Source organism: Ictidomys tridecemlineatus, unplaced genomic scaffold (genome assembly GCF_052094955.1).
Source record: "Ictidomys tridecemlineatus isolate mIctTri1 unplaced genomic scaffold, mIctTri1.hap1 Scaffold_223, whole genome shotgun sequence".
Lineage (NCBI taxonomy): Eukaryota > Metazoa > Chordata > Mammalia > Rodentia > Sciuridae > Ictidomys > Ictidomys tridecemlineatus.
In genome coordinates this window covers 140,001-149,689 of record NW_027521924.1, presented here as the reverse complement: position 1 = coordinate 149,689, position 9,689 = coordinate 140,001, and the positions used below count along the sequence as shown (strand labels likewise).

General features: G+C 39.4%; 1 pseudogene; it reads left to right on the top strand.

Moving 5' to 3' along the window:
• Nucleotides 1–822: 822 nt before the first annotated feature.
• Nucleotides 823–9,689, top strand: part of LOC144373076 (isocitrate dehydrogenase [NADP] cytoplasmic-like) — a 17,953-nt pseudogene continuing 9,086 nt past the window's right edge.

Below are 9,689 nucleotides of genomic sequence, written 5' to 3'. Positions count from 1 at the left end.
TTTCGAACATTGACTCTTGATCATGCTATTATCCTACAAATAGCAATATAAAATACTGTTTTCCCATGTTTTCTAGACTAAGAAATACACATACAAAAATGAATCTCTGGAGGAAATGGAATTTTTAAAAAATCCACTGTTTTCTAAGGCTTCACATCTTTAGTGCAGCTACCTTGGAACCCGGATAATCATCTTTTTCATTATGTTTTAATGCAAATTGTAAATGGGGCTTATTATAGTTTATGGTAATAACTGGAATTATAGGTGCATAAAACCCTAAAGATCTTGTTATTGGTTGTGATGGAAATTATTTACTGAGGCAGGCAGGGTTGCTTTTATATCTGTTGCATACTTTGCATTCTGGCAGCCCCAAAGCAACCCCATGTTGGCTGGAACACTCTCCTTCCAAAGGCACATTACAATCTACAGACCAACCGGCAGCAGCGGGTAGGGAACCCGCCGAGGTGCTGGTCTGGGTGCCTTTACTGCGGACCTGAAAACACGCTTCACAGTGCTCTAGATTGGTACATGGCCGGGCTGCCGCAGCCTCAGCGCGGCCAGCTCCCCGGCCTGCAGGTGGCATTCACGTTCCTAGGCAGCTGGGCTTGGAGAGGAATCCCAGCTGCAAGGAAGCCCCTTCCCCCACCCGGAGGACACGGAGGTCGCCCCAAGTACTGAGCCCCAGCTTCTCTGGGCCCGCCCCTAGGCCCTGGCCCCGCCCAACCCGAGGAGTCGGCAGGCAGCGATTGAAGACAGGGGAGGGGCCGGGAGGTGGGCTGAGGAGGTGGGGCTTGGGAGGTGACAAAAGCCGGGAAGAGGAAAAGCCCTGACCCGCCCACTGGTCCCTGGATCTGTAGAGTTGGTGTCACAGGCTGAAACAGCTGGGCCCAGTGAGGATTGCCTGTGTGTGAGTGTGAGTTTGAGCGTGTGAATAACTGTGGCGCCTCGGGCTGCTCGCCAACGTACCTTCCCCTGCAGGTAACCTCAGGCTTTGAGGGGCGGCCCAGGTCCCTGGCTGTTGTGGGAGGCTTTAATTCATAAAAGGCTGGAATGTGGAAAAGAAAGAAAGCTCGGGTCTTGGCTATGGAGGCAGGAACTTAGCGGCAAGGCCTAAGTTCAAGCAGGGACAAATCCAGGTATTCAGCATGGGAAAGGGAAAAAAAGGAAGAAGAGGGTGCTGGAGGTAGGGAAACCTGCTCTTGGGCATGGGAGGAAGAAATTGGGCGCTGAGGAAGTTGGATGCAGTGACAAGTGGAAGACCAGATCTGCATACGGAAAGGAAAATCTTTCTGTAGGAGGTTTCAAAGATGCTTAGAAGACCGTCTTGGATATAATAGGAAGAAAACATGTGACAGTGGGGAACTGGGTGCAAAGAAGGGTGTAAGCTGAGGACTTGGGCGTGGACAGCGAACTCAGGCTGCGAGGGACTGGCAGTGGCACATAGGCTGCGTCCGCCTGGGGGCGCGAGGGGGCGGAGCTCTGGTTTGGATCTGAAGACTGTTCCCTAGGTCACCCTGGGCGCGGTGGGGGTCGGGAAAGCATTCCTCCCTTGAGATGGGATTTCAAGTTCTAGGAGGGCGTTACTCTGCCAGCTCCAAGTGTCTGGGTGTTAAAGGTCCCGGCACCCAATAGGGAACATCAAGAGTGGAAATCTGGAAAGAGGAACCCGTCCAGATTCCGTTGGAGCCCTCTTGCACAACGTCCACAGGGACATCTGCAAGCTCACAGCGTCACCCGAGGACATACAAACCCCTAGGCCAACTAACAGACTACGGACCAGGGACACACCCTCAGATGTGTGCAGGTAGAAAGATTTGTACTCCCTCGACCTTTATTTGGAAGGTGGACGTGGACACAAAGCTGCCCTTTGCTCCTCTGGATATTCAGCACTGTACTTTAAACCAGATAAATCAGGCAGCCTGACTGGTATTAAAAACAGCTAAATCCTCCTGACGTGTGTGTGTGTGTGTGTGTGTGTGTGTGTGTGTGTGTGTGTATGTGTGTTTGTGTTGTTTGTGTGTGTGTGTGTGTGTTTGTTTTAAGACTTTCTATTCCCGGTTTTGTTGTGTTTTAGGAGATAAACTGCAGTTGAGTCCACAAGATTGAGAGGAGTTGGTGTGACTAGAAGTCCGTTCACTGTAAAGGTGAGAATTCATAATTTCTCTTCTTCTGTACTTTCTTTGATGTGGCCATCCTGCCTTTAATTAGTTTTGAGGGCAAGCTAAGATACTGCAATGGAATGAGTCAAGAATATTTCCAATGATAAATTAAAACCGCTTTATTTCTTTTAGCCTAGCGTCTTCTCTGATCTGCAAGAGACTATATTTGGCCAGCAATTATTGTAGTTCTTAAACATAGCCTTTAAAAATTGGCTAAAAATTTGAGGTTAACAAAAATAAAATAGAGCAAGTGGCTCTTTTTACTTGAACTACCCTGTATTATTATTCCAAGTTTGTTTTCTGGAATTACACTAGTATGTCAGGAGATTGGAATTTAACTACCTTCAGATTCAATAAATGAACTGGTGGCTGTTCATTTATTGGGCTTGAAACAGCCCTTCTTTCAGAAGTTGGGGTTGGATGGAGACAGAAAATCAGAGAGGTATAAGAATTCAATGAATCCAGTGAGATCTAAAGCCCAGGGCATTAAAATCAAATCCAGAAGAAACACACTAATGCCTTACATTGTAGTAACAATAATTCTTTGTTGTTGTTGTTGAAAGAAGAAAATTTAATACATAATTAATGCAGGGAAAACTTAAAATGTTCAGTAATGCATTATAACACATAGAAAAATTATTGCAGAGAGTATGTTTGCATTCACTGAGAAGGAAACTAAAAAAAAAACTGTTCCTTAGTTTTGCCATTTTAAATACAGAGTCTGATCTATTAACTGTATTTGCCATCAAGGAAAAATAGCCCAGTCATAACTATTGCATAATACTGTGTAAGAACATGGCCATGAAAATGTACTATCAAAACCAAGATAAGCTTGCCGCTGCTTTTATTTGTTATGTTTTAAAGCAAAGACAGGTATGAAAGTAGGATTAAGCATGACAGATTCATACACTTAAAGCTATACTATAAAATGTTCTTGAAATTACTGATAGAAGTAATTAACTCATCCACAAGTTTGCTCATTTCTTTTATTCTAGTTGAGTTCTAAGTTCCCTGGTAAGATATAGGGAGCCTCCTGAATACTAATAAGCAGGAATCTAGAACTACAAATTTGAGAAGTGAAAGTGCGCCTGGGGTTGGGATTATATCCTCATTTATCACAAGAAACTAAGGTTTACAGCTTACTTATAATTTTTTATTTAAAGGCCAGAATGCTTTAGCTCAACTGTTCAAGAGAGACTGTTTTTCAGCTTCTCATCTAATCTTCTTATTTATTTTTGTATTTATTTTTTTCAATTGATTTCTCCTGACTTTTCAGTCCTCACTCTAACTTAAGGGGTTAAAAGTAGTTTGCAGTTGTGTTGCTGGGCAAAGTTTCTATTAAAGTGTCATGAGAAGGAACAGATTCTTTTAGCAGGCTCAAGGCCTGTGTCTCTTCGAGAATAAGCATAAACCATGGTCTTCTTTGAAGGCTCACAGTTTCATTTCTTCCAAAGGATCCAGCTTTGTTCTTTATGGGATTAGATTAATTGGTATTTTGTACCCCCACATGCCATTTTTTAAAGGGCCATGCCTCCCTAAAACAATGCTGTTTCCCCCATCCCACCCACTGGTAGCTTATCCTCGCCTGTGAAGGGCCAGAGGAACCATGGAGGAGTTAGGATACTAAAGAACAAGACAGGTACATGCTTGGGTCCTGGGAAGTGGACCTTTCCTATTCAGATTTCTCTAATTGAGAAGTCACTTTTGTATTTAGCTTCACATCTCTGAAGCCTGTGTTGTCTCTAGGAAAGCAGAGTTCTACCAGGAATTCTTTATTTTGCACAGTTCCACCAGGAATTCTTTGTCTTGCACTTCTGAAGTTATCTGGAATATGGGTCATAAGAACCAGTTGAATCTCCTCAATGGTAGTTATTTTCACCAAAACAGCTTTTTAGGACAAATACTAGCACTTGCCGTTCTGCTCATCTTATGGGCCCAATAAAATGAGGAATTGAATTGGATAAATATGTTCAAATAGGATGATATTGTGAAAATAATCTCATTTCATAAGACAAACCAATAGTTGAGAATAGTGATTGCATTATTAAGGACATGTACAAGGTCAGACACCCCTACCCTTTAGCAAGGTGGCCTTGGGCAAAGCTAGTTTTCTCTAAAGGTAAAATGGTTAAACAATTTCCATCTTATAGGGCTAATAGGGCTGACACAAACCACATATAAAGAACACAACACAATGCTTTATACAGAGAAAATTCTCGATTCTGATGGTAAATATAATTGTTATTTGCTTTGCATGTAAGAACTATTATGAACTGTTCTTTTAGTAGTCACGAGATTGTTTATATTTCATTTCCACTTTATAATGAAATAATGACAAGGCATATATCCAATCTGTTCTTCTTTTTAGATTTATTGAAGTAAAAATGTCCCAAAAAATCCATGGCGGTTCTGTGGTAGAAATGCAAGGAGATGAAATGACACGAATCATTTGGGAACTGATTAAAGAAAAACTCATTTTTCCTTATGTGGAATTGGATCTGCATAGGTAAATGAATTATTCGTCCATGAAGCTAGCAGATTCAGAAAGTTTAATCTAAGTTATTTCAGGGTGCAATTGGCTTTTAAAAAATAGATGTAGCCATGTTTTGTGAACAGGCTTAAATATACCTAATGAACCTTCTAATTTAACATTCTAGTAGAAAAACTGGATTTATCATTATCTAGAACTCAAGAATCATAAGGGGAACAAATTTTGAGGGCTTTCTTACCTTGATTCCAGTGATGGTTTTATTTGTAATAAATCAGTGCCCACGAGTAGCACAATGTATTACTTGTGGAAGAGAAAAAAACGAGAGGGTGTAAAAAATAGTAAAGTAAATTTTATCCTTTCAATCTCAATTTTCTATCATTCTCTTAATCAGTCAGTGGATGTTTCCTTTTCATTCTTGACCTTTCACCCTTTCATACAGCTGCTGCACTGAAAGAACCCTCATGGTTCTCTGAGACACCCACCTCAAGCCCCAGTTCCCTTAGGTCATCTTTGTCTCTTTGCCCCATCTTTACAGTGTTTGGGGGCAGATGTGAAAGTATGTTCGTAATTCTCTCATTTTTTCCTTGTGTCTTTTATAAGCAGCTCTTGTTTTTGAACATTCAAACTAAGTAGAGGAAGAATGTTTAAAAAGGTGAAGTGGCTAAAGCCTGGTATAGTACAACACGTTTCAGTCAAATTGTTGGCAACTATTAAGTGTCTGTCTCCATCCAGAAGTATTCAGAATGTGTCCTGAGGACCTGTTAACTTGCTTTGGTTTAGACATTCAGTTCTCATGCTGTCATTAGATGCCCTTTTTAATTGTTCTAAAATTAAGCTGCTGATAATGTCTGTATTGCAGCCACCATGTGGTGTAAAGACTGTGCTTGTAGGAGTCCACCAAACATACAGGAAACAGAGCATAAAAACAGTTTCCAAGTGGGTTGAAGAAGCATTTCACAAACTCTCTCCTTTTTCAGAACTTTTCATGACATTATGTGAACTTGCAGGGGTTACAGGGTCCAGAATAATAATGCTAGCCTCTTTAGTATAGACTCATAAGGCCTTTTAAAGGGGTGTCTTTATGCCTAGGCAGAAAAAAAAAGTCAGTGGCTACAAACTAAAGAATTCTTGCAAGTTCAAATAAGTTTTAAGTTGTTCCAAAATTGCTGTTATTTCTGCTTCTTTTTGAAAGAAGTGTAGTGATTGATTGTTTTTGATTTTGTTTTTTGATTTTTTATTTTGTTTTTGTTGTTGTTGTTTTTATGAAGACTCAGTAGTGGTCCTGGCTATTTATTTCTTATTTTCATTTAGAAATGTTAAGGGAAGCAGAAAATCCACTAATTTTCTGGTAGATTCTTCTGATGAGAATCATACCTAGGAACATGAAAACTGTGGCCATCCTTCTTGTGGAGTTGGGATTAGACGTTGTCTATATTCAGCATTTTCTATGCAGGAAGATAAGAAAGTATATGGCTTTGTTAGATTTATGTGAATTATCTAAAGTTGAAGCATTAGACATTTTTTTTATTTGTGAATCAATCAAGATTGCTATTTCTGTGTTTGCATCAGCAGTTGGGATATCTAAGGAAAGAAGATGTGAAAACTAAGAACAGAAATCTAGAGCCTATTTGGTTTAGCAATTTTTTTGAGAGCTGAAAAACTTTAAATTCTTAGAGAACAAAATAAGTTATTCTATTATTTTATTTTTACTACTTTCCATAAAATCATGTTTTTGTGTTCCATGAACAGCCAACATTCATTCAGCTCTGAATGACCTGCAGTATGGGTGTTGGTGTACGTTGAGCTAAAACTTTCTGGTGCATATGAAACTGATGATGGGTTCTACTACTTATCCAATAAACTGCAGGCTTGTTTCCAGAACATAGAGACTTGCCCAAGAATTAGGGGAAGGTTCACCTTATGACTAACTGGCATAAATGAAGCAGTCATTAGTATTTTTTGCACAACAGTAATCTCTATACCCTTCACCACTTTAATGTCAGAATACAAAACATCCTTTAAGCCTTCCACACCTTTATTTTTCAAGCACAATATTTACTAAGGGAAAATTAGGTAGTGCTTAGGTTTAACTTGTATGCTAATTATATAGAGGGAAGCCATGCCAAAGGGTTGTTCATGTGTTGTTATTGCCTCAAGATGGTAAAAAATAGGGGGCAATTTGGCAGAGTTCATTGTTTTCCATTCAATTTCCAGATAGACAACTGCCCACTAGCCTAGTTCTCTTGACTCTTTACTTCCTTCTTGAATTGTCAGTCATCTTCTATGTTTAGAATACATCAGTGCTAAAACTTGACAGATTTAGGTGTCTTTGAGGCCTTTATCTTCTGCATAGCAACCTCTGCGTGTCAACAGTGGGGTCATGGATTAGAACTTATTTATTTTCCTGAAGTATTGATACTTTTTTCCCTTTCTAGCTATGACTTAGGCATAGAGAATAGTGTTGCCACCAATGACCAGGTCACCAAGGATGCTGCAGAAGCTATAAAGAAGTATAATGTTGGCATCAAATGTGATACTATCACCCCTGACGAGAAGAGGGTTGAGGAGTTCAAGTTGAAGCAAATGTAGAAATCACCAAATGGCACTATCCGAAATATTCTGGGTGGCACTGTCTTCAGAGAAGCAATTATCTGCAAAAATATCCCACGACTTGTGAATGGATGGATAAAACCCATCATCATAGGCCATCATGCTTATGGGGACCAAGTAAGTCATTTGGGCATAACTTTCCATATATTTTTACATGACCCAGCAATTCTGATTTATATGGGTTTTTATCCTTATCTTTTGGTTTCTACACCTATTAAGCAAAGTTGCAAAATTTAGAAATTCTAGTATGTATAGCTGTATATTTACCCACATTTAGGTAGAGGTAAATACAGATAAACTTACTGTAGATACCCATCTCAACACATGATTTTTGCCAAACATGTTTTTTTCTTTCTTTATCCTTTTGTTAGTTATATCACACAAATGCCCAATTATTTTTTATTTTTTTTTATTTTTTAGTAGTATCATATGATCCAACCAGGTCAGTGGTTTTCAATGCTGGCTGCATAATAAGATCCACTTATGAATGATTCATTGGTTTGGTTAGGTTTAGCTTTACCTTTTTGGTTTTTGTCTAATATCTGAGTCCCATCTCCACCAGCTGAAATCTGAATTCAGGCTTTTGAATCAGTTCCACAAGTGATTCTAATGTACAGATAGGGTTGAAAACCACAAAATATGATATTAAACATGATAACTGGCTTAGTATTTAAAAGCAATCTAGTTAGAACATTTTTTCCTACTTGAAAACCAAAAATGGATTCTGTATTTCTATACAAATAGACTCATTGCCAAGTTAAGCAGAAAAGCTGCCAATTAAACAAATTCCAAATTGTGTTGAGGCAGGTTTCAGATTTTCATAGAAAGAAGCTTATGTCTTACAAGAACCTTAAAAACAGGAATTCCCTAATGCTAAAATCCAAAATCTGCACTTCTATGTAGTCATCCCTTTAAATGGTGTGGCCAGGGAAGATGTTTCTGGGGACAGGGTTGCCAGCTCAGTCCCCAAGAAGTTGGTTAACTTTGTTCCACCCTGTGGTTCATACTGTCCCTTCATCCTGGCCAGAACCCTCACAGGTACCAGAGTCCCAGGCAAGGATGCATAGGTGGCAGTTCTTACCAATTCAGTCTGTCTTTTTTTTTTTAATTGTAGCATCAGTCATTTGTAATAATGGACATTCTGTTGTTTAAAGTCAAGATTAAAATTTTCAAATGCCAGGTTGATTTGCTGTGTAAATGTGCATAAACCCTATGCAAAGCATTTACAGTGCCTTGATGTCTCAGTTCTTCCTTTTGAGAAATGGAAACAAATCAGCAACCCATAGTTAATGACTTTATATGTCATAAGTGTTCTTTGTAGAGTAGATATTTAATCTTTTTTGTTATCTGAATACTCTTTTACCTACTGTTAGTATTACTATCAACCAATAGGTGTGGCTGGTGCTTGTTAATTCCTAACTCCAAGTCTCCCAATTAACCCAAGTCTTTGAGTAAGTTTCAGTGCACGAATGACTTGTGAATACCTCATGTGTACCAGGCACATTTCTCCACTGGAATGGCTTATGCTCATGAGGGAGGTGAGCAGGATTTGGGGGGGGGGGGTTCATCAACTGTCACAGCAGCTTCCAGATGATTTTTTTCATGTGGACAAGTGATAACTGGAACGACTGACCCCTGAAAGTCTAAGTAATGATCCCAAGTCTCTGGACTCAGGATGCATTATTTTCATTATATCACACTGATATCTTTGTAAGATTGATGTGAGAATCAAATGAGATCATCTTAAAGCATTTGATACATAGTAAGGACAAAGCATCAGCTCTATCATAATTTTCAGCACAAGTAGTATTATAATCCTCCCTGCAGGACAGCTTTCTCAGCCCATGGGCCAGGTTGTATCTCTTCATCACCTTGCAGCATTTTTATTGATTTATTGGCTTATGACTCTTTCTGACATTTGAAAACTCTCTGTCACTTCTCACTTAGTATTGTCTTTATTAGGTTGGTAAGCTTCCTAAAGAAAGTATCTTGTGTTATTCTCTGTATTCTCTGTATCAGTGCCCATAAAACTGTCACATACATGGTAGCCTTCTAATAAATACTGACTGACTTTTTAATGTGCATTACCACTAACTAGAGGAACTCTGGACTATCTTGGTTTCTATCTCTTTAAAGATCTGCCAGATGTGGTAGCCTGTAATCCCAGCAACTCAGGAGGCTAAGGCAGGAGGATCCCAACTTCAAGGCCAGCCTCAGCAACTGGGGAGACCCTGTCTCAGATTAATTAAATAAAAAAGACTTGGAATGTAGTTCAGTGGTTATGCACCCCTGAATTCAATCCCTAATAACAAAAAAAGGACAAGCTATATTCTCTTGTTTATCTTGGTGTCTTCTTGTGCTCATGTGTGTTTCTCTGTCTCTCTCTCTCTCTCTCAGATATATATATATATTTCCTTATAATTCCTATT